Here is a 23,618-nt window from a genome sequence, read left to right on the forward strand (position 1 = left end):
AAGTATTACTTCTACACCAAGGCTAGTCTGTAAGGGAGTTGTTAGGGATCTGTTTCTTCTAATACTTTTGTCTTCCTTTCCCATCATGTAACATAGCTGGGTTACTTAATTCACTGATAACACATGCAGCTATGGTAATCAACACAGACAGGGAATATAATTTACAAAGATCTATGGACTCTGCATTTATGGTCTGCTAGAAACCATGCCCAAATTAGTGTTTAATGTTTACAAGTTTCTTATGCTGCACTTATGTAATAAAAGGGAAGAACGCCCATATTTAATAGATGCCTGCTGGTAGGGCTAGATTATATCAGGTACCACAGTGTTCTAAAAAATAAGATGTTTTATTATCAACATAAAAGCTGTTGTGAGGAAATGTCACTGTCCTATAAAAAGCAAACTGGTTACGTGACATCATGGGACCCTGAGGTGTTGCCGCTTTTCCCCAGGCACTTGCTAGATCCCAAACAGAACATTGTGCTGCCTTTTGTGCCTACACCATGAGTGCCATCTAGTCTAAGTGAATTCAGTCACAGGTTTGCACAGGCATACACTGCCTACACAGTCATATGCAGTTTTTAAAATGCAGGGGTACCATAGTGTTTACTACTGTATGCATATGTAAACTGCTACAGTCACACTCACTGAAACACAAAACTGTAAACTATTCTTAGGGCTAATCTGCTAGTAAGTCATACCTTAGAGACATCAGCAAAGATTTGTTTTATGTGAGAGAAGTATGAATCCCTGAACTCCAGTTCCTGAAGAAAACCTCCAAAACATTTTTTACGTGTTTTTTGCAAGGAGACAAGCCCTCTCCAACACCACCTGATATGGATGCCAACTCCTCCTAACTGTATATACCAACTCCACTGTAGCATCAACTCAAATTAGGGAGAAATTACACCAAAAAGCTGCATCACCACTCATATCTTGCTTACAGTTATTTGCTATGGATGGATTTTAATCATCTGCATCTAGTGCCTTGGATAACTGACACTCAAGAAATCAAACGTTATCCATCAGTAGGGTCACCAGAGTGAAATGAGGCAGGCAGAATTAATGAGTGAGTTAAGATGGCTTCTGTTTTTTTTTTTTTTTGTAAAGTACAATGGGTGGAGTGGGGTGAAATTTGTTATGCCTCTATGCAGTGATTCAGGAAGGAAGACACATTAATTTAATGGCTTAGTTATTACATTTGTTGTTTTGTGGGACTGGTTTGTCTCATTTACTTTTACAATAAATAAGAGAATAAGAGTATGTTTTTTTTTTCTTTTCTTCAACAAAAAGAGACTGAGAAATAAAAGGGTTAGGAGGGTAGCCTAATGGCTAAGGTGTTTGCCTTACAAACACAAGGTGCAGGGTTTGAGTCTCACAAGGGATAATTGGCTAGGCTTACAATGGCTCACAAGGGCAGTTAGCCTAGTACTAACATATGAACCATATGAACCATATAAAGAGACCAACACCACCGTTCTTCAGAGAAAATTTTTGTAATGGACACTAAGTGAAGAGGTCATTGGAGAGCTGTTATATATTTGGTGCTTGGACACATTTTGAAATGTTGAAAGATCAAGCTTTGCTAGTAATTACAGCTGCACCATGTGCTTAATTACTTCTTCAAGTTCAACAGAATGCTGTAGTCTAACTTGCAGCTAAGAAGTCTATTTGAAGGAATTAATTTATAGAATATTTTGTTTCTGTGCTTGTCTGTACATTTGCAAAAACTAGTTAAGTGTTGCTAGATGTCAGACATTACAGTTAGGTAGGTAATAATGCAACATTTGAGTATTGTTTATGTTTAATATTGGCTGCTCACAAGGAAGTTTACTTATGTATGGTTAAATGTACATAAACTATAGGAAAAATCAGGTAGATTGAGAATATGTTATTTATTTCTCATTGTCGACCATGTTAGTCCTATTAGATTAGTAGCCTCTTTTCAGTGCAGAGCTGAGCTGGTATTTCGACTTAGAGAGGAAGTTTAACTAGGGCATTGCAAACTACCACTGCATTTTTCAGTAGGTGCTATGGGATCGTTCATAGCTATCTGAGATGCCACCAGCTCCAGCAGATGAGAACTCAGGTTAATGTCTAATCCAAAATGTGAAATATTTGTAACTCATATATGTTTGAAATTGTAGAGCTGTTTCCTGTTAGGATACAGGTTATTTAGCAACAGCAAAACTAAAATGTTGGTCACTGAGTACATCCTCTCTTACCGGATAATCTTTGATGTGCAGTGTTTTCCTCTGAACATACTATGACAATCAAAGTTATCATTTGCCCAGTAAAAAGTCATTAATATCTTCACAAAATATTCATCTTGTTCTGTTCCTTGATTCCAAGGTTGTGACTCATTAACTGATTTATTTCTCATGGTTTTGTGGCACAAAGTGATGAAGCCCTGAATGTGACCAATGTGACTAGAGTATGATTAGCAGTCCCAGCACTGGAAGAGATATGCAGAGAGGAGGAAAAATGAAGGGACCTAGCCTGTTCACTTCTCCCAAAGGTAGAGGGGTCTGGGCAATTTCAGGGTTACATGTTGATGTGGTCCAGCTGATTGAGACTAGAGAGATCACTACTTGTAGTGAAAGGGTAGGGTTAGGGCTGATGCTTTCCACGAACAATCCATTAAACACTTCTACCCTGCACTTATACACAGTTGAACACAGGTTAGGGCTAGTGTGAAAAGCATAAAATCTTAAACAACCCTTAATGACAGCTTCAGTGATGAAGAAAAAAATGGATTGATTGACAGACAGAGGGTACGATGGTTTGCAGACAGACATAAAGAAATAAAAAAATAAATAAATGAATGAATAAATAAATAAAAAAATAACAGTTTCACTTAGCAGTGCAAAGCCAGAAGAGCCACCTCTCTCAGTAATCATTTTCTACATGGTCCTTACACTGTTTTTACTGCTTTTGCACAGTGATATAAAGATTTCATGAATGTGGGATGTGTCTTTGCATAGCTTGGATTCAGACAAACAATTGGCACTTAGAAGGATGCAGTTTCAGTTGCAACCATCCTTATGATGCACTTCAAATTATCAGCACTTTGTTGCTTAAAGTGCTTGCTGAAGTAAAGGCTGACACTTTTAGGTAAAGGTGAGCTGTCTTTACAGCACTCGATATTCTTTTGTATATTGACTGAAAAGTTAGGTCTAGGATGAATCAGTACAATAATTATGAACCTATGATATAGGCTGGGTCATTAAAATAATGACTGAAAAGACTTGCACAGTTCTTGTGGGACTATGAGTGAAATTGGCAAATGGCACTCATATCTTAGGCAGCTTTCATTGCTTAACATGATGTCTCATGAAGATCTGTTTTTTTTTTCTCCTCATGCGTTTTACGTTTAGGATCATTGATACATAGAATTAAAGTACATTTTGGAAATATAAGTAGTGATTTTTTTTCATTTGTTATTTTCAACTAGGTTTGCAGCTGTCTGTAACTCTGTTTCTTCACACTACTTAAACCACAGCTACATGATTTGTACTATAGAATACATGGAGAGTTGTTATTTTTTGTTATTAGTTTGCAAGCAGCTTAAAGCACACAGCCTGTAGCCTATTGTTTACTTGTCGTAGCTTGAAGCAGTAAAATCCAGTTCACTGTAAATTAATCATATCAGAAACCTTTTCTACATTCATTGCAAAATGTTGAATTCCAAATAGGAGTTTAACTTAAATGGTATCACTTCCCTCAAAGATTGCAGAACCTTGAAGAGGAAATGCATAAGTGAGAATGTATAGGGTGCAAAATGTTTTCAGTTTTACACTTATTTTTGCCGCTTAAATCCATAGATGGAGTTATATGTTAATTTAGAAATATACCAATATTGTGTAATGTACTTATGAATACAATAACCATGGAACCAACTAGTGATCCAAACTACTGCAATACGATAGGCAGATGTCATTTTGTGTTACCTTAGGCAGCATTAATAAGTTAGGAAAGACAGCCAAGTAGATATTTTTTGTTCTTGTTATCTCTAATCTAAAAACAAAGGTCTAGATTCAGTGGTGGTTAATGATGTTGCATAGTGCTACATGCATTAAACTGGTGTTTAATGCATGTAGCACTAAACTGGTGTTTTTAATTCAATTCTAGGTACACAAAAATGGGCTACATATGCATCTGAAATAAATGGCAGTGCTAACACATTTCATTGCAATGGTTATGCAGATCTGTTATGTATAACAATGGCTTGATGTAAATAACCCTACACAATGGCTTTAGTTGTTTCAGAATGTAGCTCACAGACTGTATTGAGGGTTAGGTCACAGCTTTCGGGCCTTTCAGAAGTGGTATGCTTGACCATGAAACTCGGCATCCTCTCCATCCTCGAGATGTCAGGACTTGCAGGCTGCTTATCATTAATATTTTGATCAGGTAAGCATGACATCATTTGGGCGGGACATAAAAGGCAGAAGATAGTGCTGTGCAGTACTTTAGTAAGGGCCATATCTATGACTGCATACATTAACAGTAAGGAAAAACTACTGCTTAAAGCTACTTGCAAGCTGTTCTTTCCTCCAGGAAAAATTAGGATTCCTACTGAAAATATTTATCTTCCAAAAAAGTATAGGGGAATGAGAATTTAAAGTGCTTTCTTACCTTGCATGTCTTAATGCCAACTTAAAATTAAACAGAATGACCAAAATGGTGAGGGACAATTCCATGAGAAATGAATGCTTTACTATACTTTTATTTGGATGCTTATTAGCTGACATTAAATATCTGTCTGTGACTTTTCAGGATAGCATAACTATATAGTTGGTAGATAGCTGACATTTTTTATAACTTGACTATGTCTGCTATTCTAAAGGCATTTGTTCTTTAACTAGGAATCATTTGCTATGATGCTTAAAACCAAGTAAAAGGAAGCAAGCCCTGATATAATATATACTGTTGGAAACTGGTTAAGTTGGTCTCAAGTGACTTGATGCATGCTCAAAGCTAGGATGTGCTCCATAGAGATTTATGTGATTTGATGTACTGAAATGTGAAACACTGTGCCTTAAGCCGCTTGAAAGGAAAGTGGATTATGTTTTCCTTTGCTCAGTACAGATTTAACTTAGCTATGATCATACATTTCAATTGTTCAGATTTTTGCTTCATATTTTTGGTCTGTTCCTCATAAAATTTGTGGTTTTCTGCCAAATCACTGAGGGTTAAAATTACTAAATAATGCAATATATTTGAGTTTCAGACTTCATATCCTTCAGAAAAATGTATCCTAACACAAATCCTGTTATTCTAGCAATGTTTTAAGTTTATAAGAGCAATCTTTAAAATCTGTAACAATTTGTTGACCTTTCTCCCCTCATTATTTTAGGTTTTGTTCAGATTTCTTGGGCTAAGAGGTTGAGAGGTATAGTATTACACTGCATATTGTGCATGCATGTATGAATGTATGAGAACTTTGTAGTGTAAAAACTTCATAAAGTCCTTCATGGTTGTTGCTAAAGAGTAACAAGTTTGTGCTATGGTTGGATATTACCTGAAATAAACACATATAGAACAACATTAAAGAAACAGTCTTCCATCACTGAGTGTTTGTTCTATGGCACAGAGTGACTACAAGTGTAAGACAATCCAGTAGCCTGTCCAAGTACAAAAACATCTAGTTCTACTGTTTTTTTCCTGCACTCCTCAAATAATGTAGTGGCTATAACATATGCACACAATAAGTGTTTCTTTTTATGAGGGTGAGAGACAGACTTAGACCAAGGCTGCATGGGATTCATATGACCTGTTCCTCCCTGTTGAGGGGTCTAATACATGACAGTGACATTATCTCCTGGAGCTGAGCTTCAGGCATTAAGGAATGATACAGTGTGTGAGTCATATGAGTCTCCATCCCTGCTCTGACCTAACCCTATATCCCTGAAGGGGTTGGTGATCTCATATAGTACCACTGCTTTAGGGAAGCCCCAAGTAGTACACTGGCTTCTGAGGATGTCCTCCCCTGGCTTTATAAAGTGAGCCATCACTGCTCCCTTAGCTACATTCAGGTGTACTCCTACTTTGCCATTTGGGGCTGGCAGTGTGACAGAACTATAGGATGGCTGTGCTGGTACAGGGCACTGACTTCTTCCCTTCCTACCTGTCTTTCCCAGTGGCTAAGCTGCAAACTGAACATGGGTTTCCTCTGTGTCACAGTCATTCATTCATTTTCTTATCCCCTCTTTATCCAAAGTCATAGAACCAGTACCTACTCAGCAGGCAACTGTCCTGGACAAAATGCCAACACACACACACACACACACACACACACACACACACACACACACACACACACACACACACACACACACACACACACACACAAACATGCACACATTCACTCGCACACTAAACTCATAGCTCAATTTGGAAGGTTAACATTTCAGCCTATTGACATGTCTTGAAGATGTCTTTCATATGTCATAAAAAGCTTGCATAGACACCAATCGGCATGTAGACGCTCCACACATAAACCATCTCAGCTGGGAAATGAACCTGAAAACCAACTGCAGTAGCACTAACCTCTGTAAGACATACTACAAATTGTTGTTGTTGTGCAGCAGTACATAGTAATATTTCTTGTTTGTATATTTATTTAACTGGATCTGCAGATAAAGGTTAATGTTAGTAAAATAGGAAATATCAATTATATTGCCTATAATACAGTGTAGTAGTCTGCAATTTTACCTTAAGCAGGAGAAATGCATTCATATCATATGGTTTTCTTTCAAAGCAGCAAGGATAATCAACCATTTCTGGGTTTGCTTCATTACTTCTGAAAATTATTGTGATTATAAAATATAGCATGTAATGGTTATTTTAAGTGGCAAGCATTTTCTCTGTGGAGACAGTAACTATCATTCTTAAATGTGTTATATCAGAATGTTTCCTAAACATTTAAATAAATGAACAAACCCTAATTTCACTTTCATATAAAGATTCGTCCAGTAAGTCAGTTTATTACAGAATTTATTTATTTTTTTACTACAAAGTTACTTGAAATGATGTTATTATCCATCACACAGTCGTATGGTAGTTCTGCATGATTTTTCCAGGCAGCAAAACTGTGATTCAGATAATGAACCAGATGTATCAAGGTTAAGCAAGAAACCAGTCTTACATGGAAAATTAAATGTAATATAAATTGCTGGCACAGATGTAAATTATAGCCATAACAGTGTCATTTACTGCTTGAAACATTTTCATTCAACCTAACAAGCCATGCATGTTGAATTTTGTTAGAAGTTACTCTTGCAAACTGGCACTCAGAAAATGTATCAGACTGATTCATATTGCAAATAGTTTAGAATAAGTCAAGGTGATTTAAGCATTGTTAAAGGATGTTCCATCAAGAATCAGTTACAAATCATTATCTTATCATACTCTTTAAACAGTTTACTATGCTTCTTTTTTATGAGTCTGCAGGTAAGTTTGTCAGATATTCGAACTCTCAGAGTCAGACATTCTAAAATGTTTACTGGATGTGTAAAACACATACCGTCACAGAGGGATAGTAATGGAATACTTTTGTCACTCAGCACCAAATGGTTAACTCTGAAGTATGTTAATAAATGGCATTCTGTTCCACGTGGTAGGTCACCATGACATAATGATTACTCCAGCATCAGGCAGTCACTACTTTTCTTTTTATTCATTAACCAGGTAAACTAACTAGGCACAAGTGCTTCTTTCAGGATTGACCCAGGATCATGGTTTAGTTAAGTGGCTTACTCAGAGTTACATAGTAATAAAAAGCATATTGTAGGATTCAAACTCAGGACTAGAGACTAAAACTCATTAACAGTTTGTAGACTTTGCACACTACACTATTATTTTTTTAACTTTGCCATCTTACACTTTTATTGAAATACACCTTCTAAATTCTATTTACCTTACAGTAAGACAATAATGCCATGAATGATGTTAAAAAATTATGACAGACCCAGCAAAGTGCAGGTATTTTGTATAGTGCATTATCACTGAAGCAAAGAAGGCTATAAGGCCAGCTTTGCCTCTTTATTTTTGATACCTGTCTGGAAAAGACAGGCAATGATAGATTTTATTCACAGAAAGACAAGGCATGATGGCTCAGTGGTTGTAGTTCACATGTAGACCTGTTAAGCAGTATATAAAGTATTAAATGCAGAGCATGAAATGAATGGAAGAACTAAAGTTAGTACCATCAAGATACTCATCTGCTCCAGTTAAAGAACTACTGTATCAGGAAGTTAACTGAATAAAACATAAAATGACTGTAGAGAAACAGCCACTTCACTCTCATAGCAAGTGGATTTGATATTTCTTAGTGCTGATAAACATCTGGGCAGCTTTTTTTCTTTCTTCTCCAGCCATTTTTTTCCCATTCATCAAGCTCCTACTAGCTTGAACACCAGGAATATCAAAAAGTATGAGCAACAGGAATTACGGCTGTCATCCAGTGAAGGTTATGAGATGTGCTTGCTCATAACATCATTGCTGCTGGATTTTCTAAGACTGCATACTTGTGTGTGTCCACAAACTGTATATTCTCTACTTGCTGGGCTTGCAGACCCTAAAATCCATAATGACATTTCGACAATTGCAGTTCTCCCATCAGGTAGACCTCTTGTGTCAGGACTCCATCAGAAAGACCTTCCTTATTATGCAAGCTGATATTAGCCACTATGTCCCACTCCTCCCAAACTGGATCCTCCAGCCCTCCAGCTTTCTGAAACAGTTTTACATTTTTTTCCTCAATTGCTTTTACTGAAAATTTTAACAACAAAGCATTAATATATGATAATAGAAATATTATAAAACAAATATACATGTCTAAAAGAACTATAATAAGCAAATAAAATAATGTTTTACAATGTTGTCTACTATAAAACAAAGCTTTTTAAACAGAAAAAGAGATGTGATAAGAGTAGTTGTTAGTTAATTATTAAAGTCTGTTTATCCAGCAGTTCTGTGAATTTCAACCATATATTATATGAAGAGGTGATTCTAGATGTTCTTGTCTTGATTGTGATAAGTTCAAGATGGCAAACTTCAGTTGCTAAATGTACAAATTCCTAAACAGTAGGAGTTGCCTGATTCTTCCTGTTCTTGGGGAAGATTTTTATGATTCCTTCATAGTAAAAGTCATCTGATTCTTCTAGTTCTTGGGGATGACTTTTCTAATTCCTTCAGTGTAGGAGTTGTCTGATTCTTCTAGTTCTTGCTGATGACTTTTCTAATTCCTTCATAGTAGGAGTCATCTGTATCATCCAGTTCTCGGTGATGACTTTTCTAATAGCTTCATAGTAGGAGTCGTCTGATTCTTCCTTTTCATGGTGATGACTTTTCTAATTCCTTCATAGTAGGAGTCATCTGATTCTTCCAGTACTTGCTGATGACTTTTCTAATTCCCACATAGTAGGAGTCATCTGATTTGTCCAGTTTTTGGTGAGAACTTTTCTAACTCCTTCATAGTAGGAGTCGTCTGATTATTCCAGTTTTTGGTGATGACTTTTCTAATACCTTCATAGTAGGAGGAGTCTGATTTTTCCAGTTCTTTGTGACAACTTTTCTAATTCCTTCATAGTAGGAGTCAACTGATTCTTCCAATTCTTGGTGATGATGTTTTTAACTTCCTTCATAGTAGGAGTCATCTGATTCTTCCAGTTCTTGGTGATGACTTTTCTAATTCCTTCATAGTAGGAATCAACTGATTCTTCCAGTTTTTGGCGATGATGTTTCTAATTCCTTCATAGTAGGAGTATCTGAATCTTCTAGTTCTTGCTGATGACTTTTCTTGCTAATGTTAAGATACTCCATAAAAGATGGCGTTTTATTTTCATGACACAAGTGGGAATAAGTGCATTAAATAAAATAAGATATTTGGTCAGCATAAATATATCATTAAAACAGACTGGAAAAAAGAATTCATATTATCTCAATATGTTTTAAGTTTTATACAATCGTAAAACATATACTGCCAGTCAGCTTTAACATTTAGTTTACATCTCCAGCAACCTATGTCTTTATTATACATCAATTCAATTTTATGTGGTGTGATAAAGATTTTGTGTAAGCACTTCCAAGAGAATATCCTCCACCTTAGTGATGAAGTAGTTTGTTTTGAAGATTGGAATATTAATTTATCATCTTCACTTGAGGAGTTATTATTAATAAGTGTAAAATAATCCCAATAACTTTCCCTGTGACATACTGTTGATTTCTTAAGTACTGTGTATATTTTAGATAGAAGTCCCTTTCCAATTATATTCTGGTGCATTAGAATAATGAGTAAATCAATGAATGTGGGGTAAGAAATTCTAACTATTGGTTGCATTAGATTAATCTTCTGTTCAACTAATTCTCTACAATTCTAAATTTTTAACCACATATCTTTGCTTAACTCAAACTTATTAATGATATGGTCAACATTTTGTAACTTCCCATTCTCTAGAAATTGATACCAGTATAACAGTTTTTTGTCTTTAAAGTTAGTCATTGTTGTTAAATGAAATGTATTAATACTATTGTGGGTATAGACAATTGGAACTACAAAGAAAATCAATGCTTTATATTCAGGGTTCCTGAAAATGGCATTCTTAAAGAAAGCTATCATATTAATATAATAGGAGTTAACTGGTTTTTGTTTTCTATAAAATAGTCTTTTACTAACCAGTGACATTTATTAGTAGCTATTTTAGTATGGTATGATTTTGTTAAATTGTTGGATTTACACCGAATACCTCCCTAAATATATTTCCATTTGGCATTATAATTGTTATTTAACCAATAAATTATTGTCTTAACAATTGAGGGTAAGGAATATAATTCTACATCTGGAAGACCATTACCACCCGATGTCCAATCTCTAATGTGATGGTTTAAAGCCAATCTAGGCTTATTAGGAAAACATAAAAATCTCATAAACAAAGAATTATACTCTTTCGTACTTTGGGGGAAGTGTGAGGGATAACGATTGCATTATATATAGAATTTTAGGAAGGATGCAATTTTAAATGAAGGTGAGTCTATCTTCCACAGTAAAAAAAAAAAATATATATATATATATATATATATAGTCCATGTATTAAGAGTTTATTTTATGGAATTCAAGTTATTATTATAATAAGAGTTGTTATATATTTAATATTATGAGACAAGGTTTTCCCTAAGTAAATGATTTTACCATCTTTCACAATGCATTCATGTGATTTCTTATCTGTTTTACTAATATTATAATTAACAGATGGCATTTTAGTCTTATTCTCATTAAAAAGCCCAGATCTTCTCTAGAATATTTCCATTGCTTGGAATACTGCAATAAGAGAAGAATTGGTTGTCATCTGCAAATAATTGTAGTTTGGGGATTTTGATGTTTTTATTTGATCTTATATAATTTGCAAAATGTTCCATAACTAGAGCAAAAAGCAATGGGGACAAGGGACAACTCTGTTTTGTACCTTTAATAATCATGATTGATTGTGAAGTAGATTAACCTATCTTAATGTATGCAAATGAATTTTCATGGAGAAGTTTGATTAACTGTAAGAAATTATTTAAAAAAATACATTCCTGCAGTACTAATAGTAAGTACTCGCAATTAACGGAATCAAATTTACTCTTGATACCCAGACTAACCAAAGTTAGTTCTTTTTTGAATTATTACTATATTCAATTATTGATAGTATTCTCTTGATATTATCATAGATGTTTCTGTTCATTATAAATGAAATCCAATCATTGTTTATCAACACTAGAAGAAATTGTTTTATTCTAGAGATATAAATTGACATGAATATTTTATAATCTACATTTAATAAAGAAACTGGTCTATATGAAGAACATTGTGCTGTGTCCATGCCAGGTTTTAAAAGTGGGAATATTAGGGTGCATTTCTAGGATGGTGGTACCTATATAAGTCCTTTAACTATTGAAATACCTCTAGTAAAATACTCAAAGCATCCTTAGTCATTATTTTGTATAGTTCAGATATTATACCATCATTTCCAGGTGCCTTATTGGGTTTTAATGTATTAATTTGAATTTTGAATTTAGACATTGATATAGGCTTGTCAATTATTTTTGTTTGATGCTCTGACAGTCTGTTTTCAATATATGTGTTTTATAAATCTTTTACTTAGATCTTGTGTATCCATTGTGGGTTTGAGTTGATTAATCTTATTAAAATGAGACTTGAAAACATCCAGAATATGTTCTATTTCAGTAACCCTTTTCGTACTAGAGGAGTATAATTCTATGATGTGGTTAGATTTAACAATCATTTTTGTTCTGGTAGCCAATTTATGCATGGAATTAGGATTTATGGAACAAAAGTTATTTTAATATTTTCTAAATTTATCATTGTTTTATGTTGTAAAATGTCTAAATATTTACTGTTTAAGCTATTTATTTCTTCTATTAAGTTATTGTTTCATTTTTGGCTGTCTAATTTAACTTATCAATTTTCTCCTGTAAATCTCTCAAATCTTTACTCCATTGTTTCTTTTTTGTGCATACCAACTAGTAATTTTGCCAAAAAGGTATGCTTTTGAAGATTAACGAACAAAAATCTCTGAGGTGTTACCTGTAGGATTAATATCAATAAAAGTTTGAATTTCTTTATTAAAGAACTCCTTGAAGCCTTTCATATTAGTTATGTATGCATGAATCATTTTAAGTGGGATGTTATTACTAGAATTCAATATAACTTCAAATGTTATCACATAATGATCCAAGGTCTTCTGTAGTTTGATCAAAATTAACTGCAGGTTTTGTGTAGTTTTTCACATGGGGTACCTTGATTTGGGAGAAAGTCAGGAAGGCATTTGCATGGCAACCTACAAGGGGACATGATTGCCTGTATAAGCAGGAAGAAAGTAGAAAGCATACTAAAGAAAAAAAAGCACAGGAAAATTAAAGGGAAGAGTAAATCAGAGAAGAAGAAAGTAGAGACAATCTATTTTTCATTTGACTCACTATGTTCCTTCCTACCTGTCTAGGAATAAGCTAGCTTCCTTTGCTCTACCTTTATAGCCTCCATGTAATATTCAGTATCAAAGGTTTTTTTCCTGTTTTTATTCCTTTCAAAGCAGTCCTGCCAGAGGTTGTACCTCTGTGAACTAGCTTTGTGCTAAAGCTCACCTGAAGCAATAACCACCTATTGTGCAAAGTAATCAAGTTTAACATGAAAAGCCTTATTGTATGTTAACTAGTCAGATAAGCCCCTGTTCTGTGCTGGAATGTGCTGCAATATCCCCCAAAAGGAGTATTCCTTACACACCAAGGATCACTTACCTTATTGGTCACTGTCCTTTACCTTGACCACTAGAATACACAGTGTAAAAGTACTACTTCATACCCCTAGTTTCTTGGTGTCTGCATTCAGCAAAAGAAACAAAACTTGATTTCTTTCTTTCTTTTTTTTTTATTCTGTGGTGAGTACCAGCAATAAACTAACTGATTTCTGTAATATAGTTCCTGGGGTTAGATAACCCTGCTATGCTCAGCTTCCATATCTGAAAATAAAGTCCCCTCAATAAGGAAAAATAGGTCATTATTACACTGTACAAAGATGGACTCAATACAAATCTTTCAAACTATAACTCAAGTACCATTTTATCTCCCCTATCAAAAATTTTAGAAAAATATATTCATATGAAACTTCTCAACCATCTAATACATAACTAGCTTATGGTGGGAATTTACTAAACTTACATGAATATTTTTAGGTGTGCACATTGTGGTGCGACGTGTACATGAACACAGACTTTTTTAGATTTAGCAAGTGTTGCTTTGCGGTGCACAAGCACACGCAAACAAGTACATTTTTGTGGAATGCAAATTACCACATAAGCAGCTGAATCTTATTCAAATGACCCAGGTGGAGCAATCCAACAAGCAGAAAGCCATCCTTGTAGACTCCGTGTCAGTGTCCATAGCGTATGTGGAATTTTTCCATGTACAGGAGTCTACATAAACAGAAGGGGGTGTAAAAGTACACAAATATGGACATAACTCCTCAGAAAATGTTAGATCATATACACACACACACTCACACACATATGTATGTGTATATATATATATATATATATATATATATATATATATATATATATATATCTATTCACCGACAATTCATTTCACTGACACTCATTTAGACGACAGTTCATTTCAAATGACAGAAAGATGTGAAATTGTATATATATATATATATATTTATATATATATATATATATATATATATGTGTGTGTATGCAAAAGGTGCATTGTGGATGTCTGAAAAAGGAAGGGAATATGTAAAATAAATATTTTTTAAATAATTTCAGCTTGTTAGCACTGCAGTGTGCAAACATGCTTAACAGAAATAAAAAAAAAAATGAAATATCATTTCTAATATGGTTTTCACAAATATACTGTAGGACCTTGCATTGGATCTGTACAACAGTGCATACGTGCTGTCACCAAGCTCACACAGCTATGAACCATGTGTTATCTAGGCTGTCAGAACAGATATGTAAGCAAATGAGGTGGATTTCCTGAATTGCTAAAAAGAGCAACCGTGTCCGAATATCCCCTACATGTAGGCTCCTACATGATGTTGATATTCCCAGAAGATGTTGATGACATAAGGGTACTGTTTTTTAAAGACTTTTTGTTTCCAGCCACGTGCGTTTGAGTGGTGCACCACATAGCTTAGTGTGTTTATGCAGACTGACTACCCACATGATAATGGTGACATAGGCAGCAATCAATTAAAACCAAATAGCTTCAATAAATATTTTTAACTTTTGTATATAAGCTATGCTGGGCACAGTGGTTTGCACTAAAGTAAGGCCTGTAAATTATCTTAATTATATCCCGGGCAGGTGAGCTGCAACATAAGTACCCAATCCCACATGGTGGACCTAAAATAGAGCTGTAAAACTATGCATACACCTTACATTATGATTTTCCTTCATAAATCTGGGCCATTGGAGTAGACACATGAAAATTTTAACTGGGAGAATGCTAGAAGCTGCTACAGGTCTGCTATCTCTGTATGTGCTAGATGCTGAGGTCAATACTGCTGGGGCTGCTGACAATAGGTCTAAGCTGAGAAGGAGAAGAGTGTTCAGGCCCAGGGTAACCTTTCAGGAGCTACATGAGCTGGAGATTGTAGAGTGCTACAGGGAGGACAAGGACATATTACAAGAACTCACTGAGTTCTGCCGCCATCAACTCAGACCCAGAACTAACAGAGGGTTACTCATCCTAGTGGAAACTAAGGTATGTATAGCCCTTAGGATACTAGCTAAATGTACTTTTCAAATACCAACTGGGGACATGATGGGGGTGTCACAGGTATCTGCATCCAGGATACCAGTTCCTGGATGCTATGCTTCCACATGTCAGTGAGCACATATCTTTTCCCCTCACTCCTGAAGTGAGGGTCAGAAATATGCAAAACTTCTACCACGCAGCACACTACCCTGAAGTACTGGGTGCCATAGACCGCATACATGTACACATCAAGGCACCACCTGGTGAGCAGGGTGCAATCTATTTTAACCACAACAGGTACCACTATATCAACTGCCAGATCATGTGCAATGCCCAGGGGATTATCCTGAATGTGTGTGCTGGCAACCCTGGAAGTTATCGCAACTACCATATCTGGCACACATCACAGATGTACCAGATGTTTGCTTGATGGGACATCCCATAGGGTCATTTGCTGAGGGATGCTGGCTACGCCCTGGAACTGTGAATGATGACATCCATCAGAAATGCACACACACCCACATAAAAATGCCATAATGAGGCACATGCACAAACTAGGAACATCATAGAGCATGTGCTTGAGCTTCTGAAGTCATGGTTCTGGAGCTGCAATTTATCTGGTGGAGCCCTGCAGTATAATCCAGCCACATGTGCACAGATATTCAAAGTATGTGCTATGCTACACAATCTGATCCTGCAGAAATAGCTGCAGCAGAATCATCAAAGGGGGGAGATACACAGCCTCCCACTAGTACCTAGGTCATCATAGCCACAGTCATAGGATGAATCGGAGGAGGAACCCCCTGCTCATGTCCCTGTAAGCAGACGTAGGCATGCCCAGTACACGCTGGCTTTGGCTAAGAGACAAATACATAGCACATTCACTGACAACCTAGGAACCTAGAGATTAACACCTTACTCCTACTCACATACAGATATTAAAATCAATGCCAGGCAGCGCACACATCCTGTATCTCCCCATGTATTGGCTGTGTACGACTTGCATCAGACAGAGTCAGCCCTGAACTACAGCTGTGTCAGCTGCTGCATTTGCAGGGTAAGTCTATAACCTACACAGTAGTCTACTGGATTATTATGATGTGTTAGTGTATGTATGAACCAGGTACATTATGCAATTAACTATAGTGGGCTAGGTGGACAGAAATTCCACTAACATGTTTCCATTTCTATCCAGTAGGCCTCATGCATGAAATATTTATGCAGTCTGACTGCAACAGATTGCTGGTAAATCATGAAAGGGAGATGTTAGACAGTCAGGTTAAATGATAGTCAGACTGTCATGTATCCCAGCAGAACATGTGGTGTTGCCCCCCCACCCTCAACACAGCTGTGTTCCTTTGTAACTGCTTTAACAGTAACTCACCAATGCTATATGAACATTTCATTCAGTCTTAGGACTGTACTATAGAAAATGATCATACATTGTATGTCTTAGGTAACAGAGGAATATCCAGTGTACTTCTCTATGCAGGTGATGTGTGATTAATGACCCAATGTCTGTCTGTCAAGGAGCTTCTGCAGCTTAAAGGGCTAAGGCTGTCACCTTGTGTGATGGTGTTCATGGTTCTTCTCTAGAAGTATCAAATTTTTTTGCATGTGAGATATCATTAATTTGTGTTCTACAAACTGTCAGTCTTTTTGTGCTGAACTATTTTAACTGCTGTCACATATTAATTACATAAGACAACTTTAGAAAATCGGAGCCAATGTTAGTGACGTGCAGCTAGGTGTGGGCTGGAGTCAGCTTATAACTAGTCAAAAGTTAGACTGGGCATGCTCATACATTTGATTAAGCCAAGCGCAAATCTGTTGATCCTTGCACAATGAATTTTATAATACATACATACATATATATATATATATATATATGGGTCTATCAAGATCGACGGGGAAAGGATATGTAAGTCTGCGGTAGTGACGGACGATAGGAGGGTGCGGTAAGTAAAGCGTGGTGCTGCTGGTGTAGTATTTTGGTGTGCTTGTGTTGTGTGTGTGAGTGTTGGATAGGGATGTGTTTTGTTTGTTGGTATGTTGTGTCGGGTGTATGAGATAGATCCATATATATATATATATATATATATATATATATATATATATATATATATATATATATATATGTGTGTGTGTGTGTGTGTGTGTGTGTGTGTGTGTGTATACATACATATCCCAAGGTATACCAGTAGTCACCATGGCTGTAGTCATAAAACAATTTTATTGAAGAATATAAAAAGTATAAAACAATGAGCTCTTTCAGGTGGCTTCCACCCTTCTTCAGATTCCAGATTTGGACTACACAGCCATTACAACAGTATCCAATGTAACATATACACCATAGTGCGGTTTATACATTACAAATGGCAGCGTTCAAACTATGTGACTGACCAGTACAAGTAGTATGTCAAAGGTATATTCATTTAGATAGACACCCTCTGCATCAGACATGTAGCTTTACTTCCCTACATCGATGACAATGATGACAGGGATGTGGAACAGGTATCATCACTTGCACAAGGTGTTGTACGGAGGTGCAAAAGGCCTAGTCTGATGCAATAGGTTGGCAAGCATGTGTGTGAGGCAGAAAGGGGAGCAGGCAAAACAGACAATGTAAATTTGGCATGTGTGTCTGTAGGTGACCTGAGTGTGACACTGGTGTGAGAATTTCTGCAAGAACACAGCCAAGCTCAGTGCTAGCCCTACGTGACTGCATGCTGGACAGCTTTGAGCCATGTATGGTACAGCTGACAGTTTATCATCTCCACCCCCGAACATGAGAACTGGCTCTGCCAGGAGTTGCACTAGCACCTCCATGCCCAAAGTCAGATGCTGAGCTACTACCTGAGGATGACTGCTGTCTGCTGAGACTGTGTCCTCACTGAGACCACTCAGGACTATGAGCCCATGGCCTGGTGTGGACAGCACTCCCCTCTAGAATGCTGGATGTACTGCCACTATGGGAGCATGATTGTGCACGGCCATGCCATCTTTCAGCAGATATAGTTGCTGATCTACATTACGAGTCCGATGCTCAACTCCAACCAGATGTTTCATCACAGACAAGGTGCATTCAAAGGCAGTTGGTGCACAATCTCTCTCAGACCAACGTCTTTCCACTGCATCAGTCAACTAATCCAGGATATCAGCAATGCGGTGAAGGCAGTCATGGATGTCAGACTATGGTGCATCCATAACCCTGAGCATTTTTCTGAAGTTCCTTTTAGAACATGCCTATGCCTCCATGATGGTGCTAAACATATAACAAGTGACACGTAATGAGACACGTGCAATATGTGGTGGAGGGACAACAGTCCTCCTATGAGCACCTCTATTAATCCACCTGTGTGGAACATTGCGAATTGTTTGACTATGGCCACTTGCCACATATAGTTGCAGTATAGTTGCCACACTTCCCTGTTCAATGTCCCCACCCTCTGACTGTCCAATATCTGTGGCCTCAGGAAACTGGGTATGCATAGGCATACTGACTGTGTATGGTGATAATGAGGGTGGATGAGGGATGTAAACCTCTGTGACAGATTCAGCCCCTGCAACCCCCAGTTGTGCCTCAATTTAGCCACCATCATTATCACATTCTGGAGAGACACCGACATCAGGTTGTGAAGGGGGCAAAGACCAACCTCCCAGATCTGCTATGAAGTGAAAAGCATCACATTAATACCTGCACTACTGTGATCTGCAGTCCTATGTTTCAATATATGTTAAGCTGTATACACTGCTGTCACTATTATAGATTTATTCAACCCACAATCTGACATAGCAGGACATGAGGTCATTAATCTCTAACCCAAACTAATATGTTTTCATACTAACAGCTCTTTAAACTGGACTCTCATGAGCAATACATAAATTACGTACACTGCTGACATTTTGTAGAACTGCACAGTTTACAGGTATGGCCATCTGAAAAGTCCTGTCAATACTGTGCAATCAATCACTGTGGTCACACCTACAAGGCCTAGGTATGACCCTAAAGTATGCACAGTCAGAACATATCTCTACATTTCTCAAACATGCAGACAGTTCATCAAACCAACCTGCAGGCCTGGGATGACACATTAGCTAATACCTTGAACTAAATCTACATCTGTGACAAAAATGTTTTGTGCTTACCAGAGGCAGGGGCACAGCCTCTTCCTATTCCTGATGCTCCTGAAAAACATTTGAGGAAGAGGTGTAAACAGCACCACATGTTACAATATAACCTGGGAAAACATCCAAATATCCCCCATTTACAGTAGCCAATATGTTAACAAGTATGTGGGTCAAAATAGGTAATACCACTAGCGACAACAGCCACAATCAGAGAAAAAATGCTGATAAAAGTATTTATTGCACTTAGCACTTCAGCTCCCAAGCCTTCACAGACTCTGTGAAGGCTTGGGAGCCGAAGTGCTAAGTGTTAAATACTTTTATCAGCATTTTTTCTGTGATTGTGGCTGTTGTCGCTAGTGGTATAACCTATTTTTTCTCTCTTCTTGGTGGTATTGGTGCATGTGGGTCAAAATCTCTGCATGAGCTTAAAACTGCAGGTAACCTAGTCCCCCCCACCCCATAAAACATCTGACACCCACATAAAACTATGTACACCCTGACATGCTAAATGCTACAGTATTCTGATGCTGATTCAACTAAACATATCTGGATGGTCCTCTTGGCTGGAAAACGGTGGCACCCACACCCACAACATATGGTGTGATGGAAGCCTGGGAGCTGTCCTTTGTTGCAAGGTTCACCAAGAATTCCTTAGTGGTTGACAGAAGTTGTTCAGTTGCAGGCCCACCACCAGTGACTTGATGATTCCTGACCACGTCTGCTGCCGTTTGTGTGCCATGTGGATCATGTCTGTGGCATGGTGTCACACCTGCTCATATGTGTGATTTATGTTATGGACCAGTTCATCCCACAAGACTTATCACTCTTGCCTATTTACCTTCCCTCTGGACAGCAGGACTTGGCAGTGTTGCCTTAATGCTTCAATTATGAGGATGTTTCCACCTCAGTGTAAGTTGGGTGACATCTGGCATTCATGTTATTCCCTAAAACACAAAATAATGAGAACACATGTCAAGATCACATACGTGGGTGTGCAGTATGTACAGATACAGCAATTAAGGAAGGCTATCATTATTCCCCACTTAATTACAGATCCCATATTCAACAATGTGGCACTCATGAAAAGGGTGTGGAGGCAACTAGGATAGTGGCAATAGTGGCCTACACCTGCTTCTGCCATAACACATACTCACATATGATCAACTCACATATGATCAGACATTCACTTGTAGTGTGGCCCATAGCAGGAAAGCCACCCCCCCCATAACATATGTCTATAGTTCAATGCCAAAACATAGCTGTGTAGTATTACAACTGCCAACAAAGGTGGTATCCAGGAGACCTGTGTCCCTAGTTAACAGAGAGCATTAAACCCTTGCTGTAGTCTACATCATCTGTAGGTGTTACACAGCTGCAGATCAATGGCATGTTACTGGTACAGTTCTAAGAATGACTTACTGATGTAATTCCCATTCTACTTAATTATATTAAACATAATCATCATGTTGAAAACAAAATGGTTACATGCCTGATGGAGTACAATACTCCTCTTTACAAAGATACATATATATATATGTGTTGTGACAACAAATTCACCATAGAAAGTAACTCACATACACAATGGTTCCCCTAGCTAGGAATCAGCCCTTTAAGATGGTTCTTGCTAGCAGATGATTGCCTCTGAACCAATCTGTGGTTCAGGAATGCTAATTTAAGAATACACAGGTGATTTGCAGTGTAAGCAGGCAATCCCATGAACTGTTGAAGTAGATATAAGGCCTCAATGTAGAATCTATCCTCTTTCACATATGATGGGGTGGAAATACTGGATATAAATACTACGTCAACACAGGAAGGATGTTTGTAATAGATACTTGGATCATAGACATGTGTGTGCTACAGGCTGCAGCTGCTGCTGCTGCAGGCAATAAGCTTAGTGAGAATGTGGAGGACAACAGCTCTTGTGAGTAATGGTGTGATCTGTTGCAGCCTTGGTGTACAGCCAGAGCCTGATTGAGAGAACCCCTCCCACAGGAAACTGAGGTGTGTGTGTGTTTATGGTAAGTATGTTAGCCATAGGCATCATTAACTGAGTAAAAGGCAACATGTTTGTTGTGTCCTTCAACAAGGTAGGGGGTACATTTACCATTATGTCAACCATTTGGACAACTGCCAAGCCGTGTGTTATGTTATGGTAGTCATCTGGAACTTGTGTGATAGCAACCCTTGTTGCTATCATGACCTCCATATGTGTGCATTACTTGTGCAGCTGTGCTTATCTGTAATATCAGTAGCAAAGGATTGTGTGTTGCAGTCTACTATTACTGGGCCTCCTTTGAATAAAATAACTTAAAATTTTCTATTAATGCATAGAAATGCATGACCCGACACTCTATGTACTTTCTAGTGTTATAATAGGAATATGTTAACTGTGTTCTATCTGCAGGCCTTCACTGAAAAGCAGACAGTCCATCTGAAGTGCTTTGGGTGTTTAAGTTTGTGATGAGACATTCATTCATATCAGAACTCACATGTATTTGAAATGCTAGACGCCACTGAATTTGAACCCAGGACTATGTGTACCAAAAACTGATGTTTTGAAAGCATTTCACAAACTGATCTACTGCATCATTATTGCAGTAGGTGTATTTTTCAATATATAATTGCACAATTACATGCCATTACATACCTGATTTACATCCATTATTCTGTGTATGGCTTTATTTCTCCACTAGAGTCCCAGTTAAACACCTATATTTCCACTCATGTTTTAGCAGGTGTATTTTTAAATGTTGCAAATATAATTGCACAGTTACTTGTTGTTAGAGACCTCACTTACTTTCATTATTTGTCTGGATTTTTAGTGCTGTATTCCTATACCAAAGTTCAAGTTGCATCCTCATTTATCTGTTACTCTTTTATCAAATTTGCACAACACGATGCAATGCTCAACATTGTTTAAATGTGCTTAATGATGGGAAGATGGCAGTTATTATGTTTTGCTTAAAACACCTGCATTAATTAGCTGTGTGGTTTGGTGGGATGATACACTCATCGGCAGATGTGATGGTCTTGGGTTTGAAATAGGGCACAGGTGTACTTTTTACATGTGATTAATATTATTTCATACACATATATCAATATAGTGGCATTTAGCTTAGCTTACCAACACTGTGCATCTCACAACATCATGCAAAAAAATCATTAAAGAAATGAAAAATAGAGAGATAAGATAGTGGTGAAAAGAGGTGCAAGCAGGGGGAAAAACATACTGAAAGGCAGATAGGTATGTGCAAAAAGGGTGTAGGAAAGAACCATATTAATCCATTTCTTGTACAGCAACAATTGTGTATTTTAACAGATATTTTAGCTGAATGTAGACTGTCACCCCAGAGAGAGGGGTGAGGACAGCATAAGTGCTTTGTCAACACAATTGGAGCAAATTGTGTCCAGTGGACACGTGCAAAATGGAGAGCTATGTATGGGACAATATATATATTTTTGGGACAGGTGCCCATTTTTTTTAAGGTGACAGTAGAATGTTGGGGAAGGGATATAGATATGTGTGGGGAAGGTAAGTTGGGAAGGTGAGGAAGCTTTAGCATACAGACAAGACAGCAGACAAGGTTGGTGTGTGACACAAGAGGGGATGAACACCTTGGTTGGGGAGGGAGTTGTGGAATCCCAGTCCCATACATATCAGACATGGTAGCAGTGTCACTCAAGTCCTCACCCATGGGACTGTCAGCATTATACCTTCGCTGCTCCTATGGAGGCAGTGGTTGATGCTGGCATGTGGGGTGAGGCTGCCCCACCAGGATAGACAGCATGCTCTCCTTCTGGCATAGGCATGCACTGAGAGCTCAGCACAACAGCCCATGCACCATACCTGGAAGTTCCTCATGGGTGACATAATTACCCTCTTCCACTTCCACTTCCAGAGGGGGCTAAACCCCAGCCTGTGGGACAGAACTACTCGATGGCCCAGATAGTGCAGGGGCAGCAGTGGGGGCACCACCAGGCTGCAGCCCAGAAGTGCTGGGCCATGGTACCATGGCCGGGAGAGCCAAGGTAGGTGGATCGTCTGGAAGTATCCTACCTTGTCACTCTGTAGTAAATGAAATATAAACATAAGGTAAAAATAAACATAACCAAACAAATGCAAAGTTTTCTTGAGTATTTAATGAATTGTTATTTAATGTGGTTTTGTCTTTTTAAATGGGAAGTGATGTCATAATTTATTAGCATTTAAAATTAAA

The sequence above is a fragment of the Protopterus annectens genome, chromosome 2.part0 (assembly GCF_019279795.1).
Source record: "Protopterus annectens isolate FY-2018-M chromosome 2.part0, PAN1.0, whole genome shotgun sequence".
In the NCBI taxonomy this organism is placed as follows: domain Eukaryota; kingdom Metazoa; phylum Chordata; order Ceratodontiformes; family Protopteridae; genus Protopterus; species Protopterus annectens.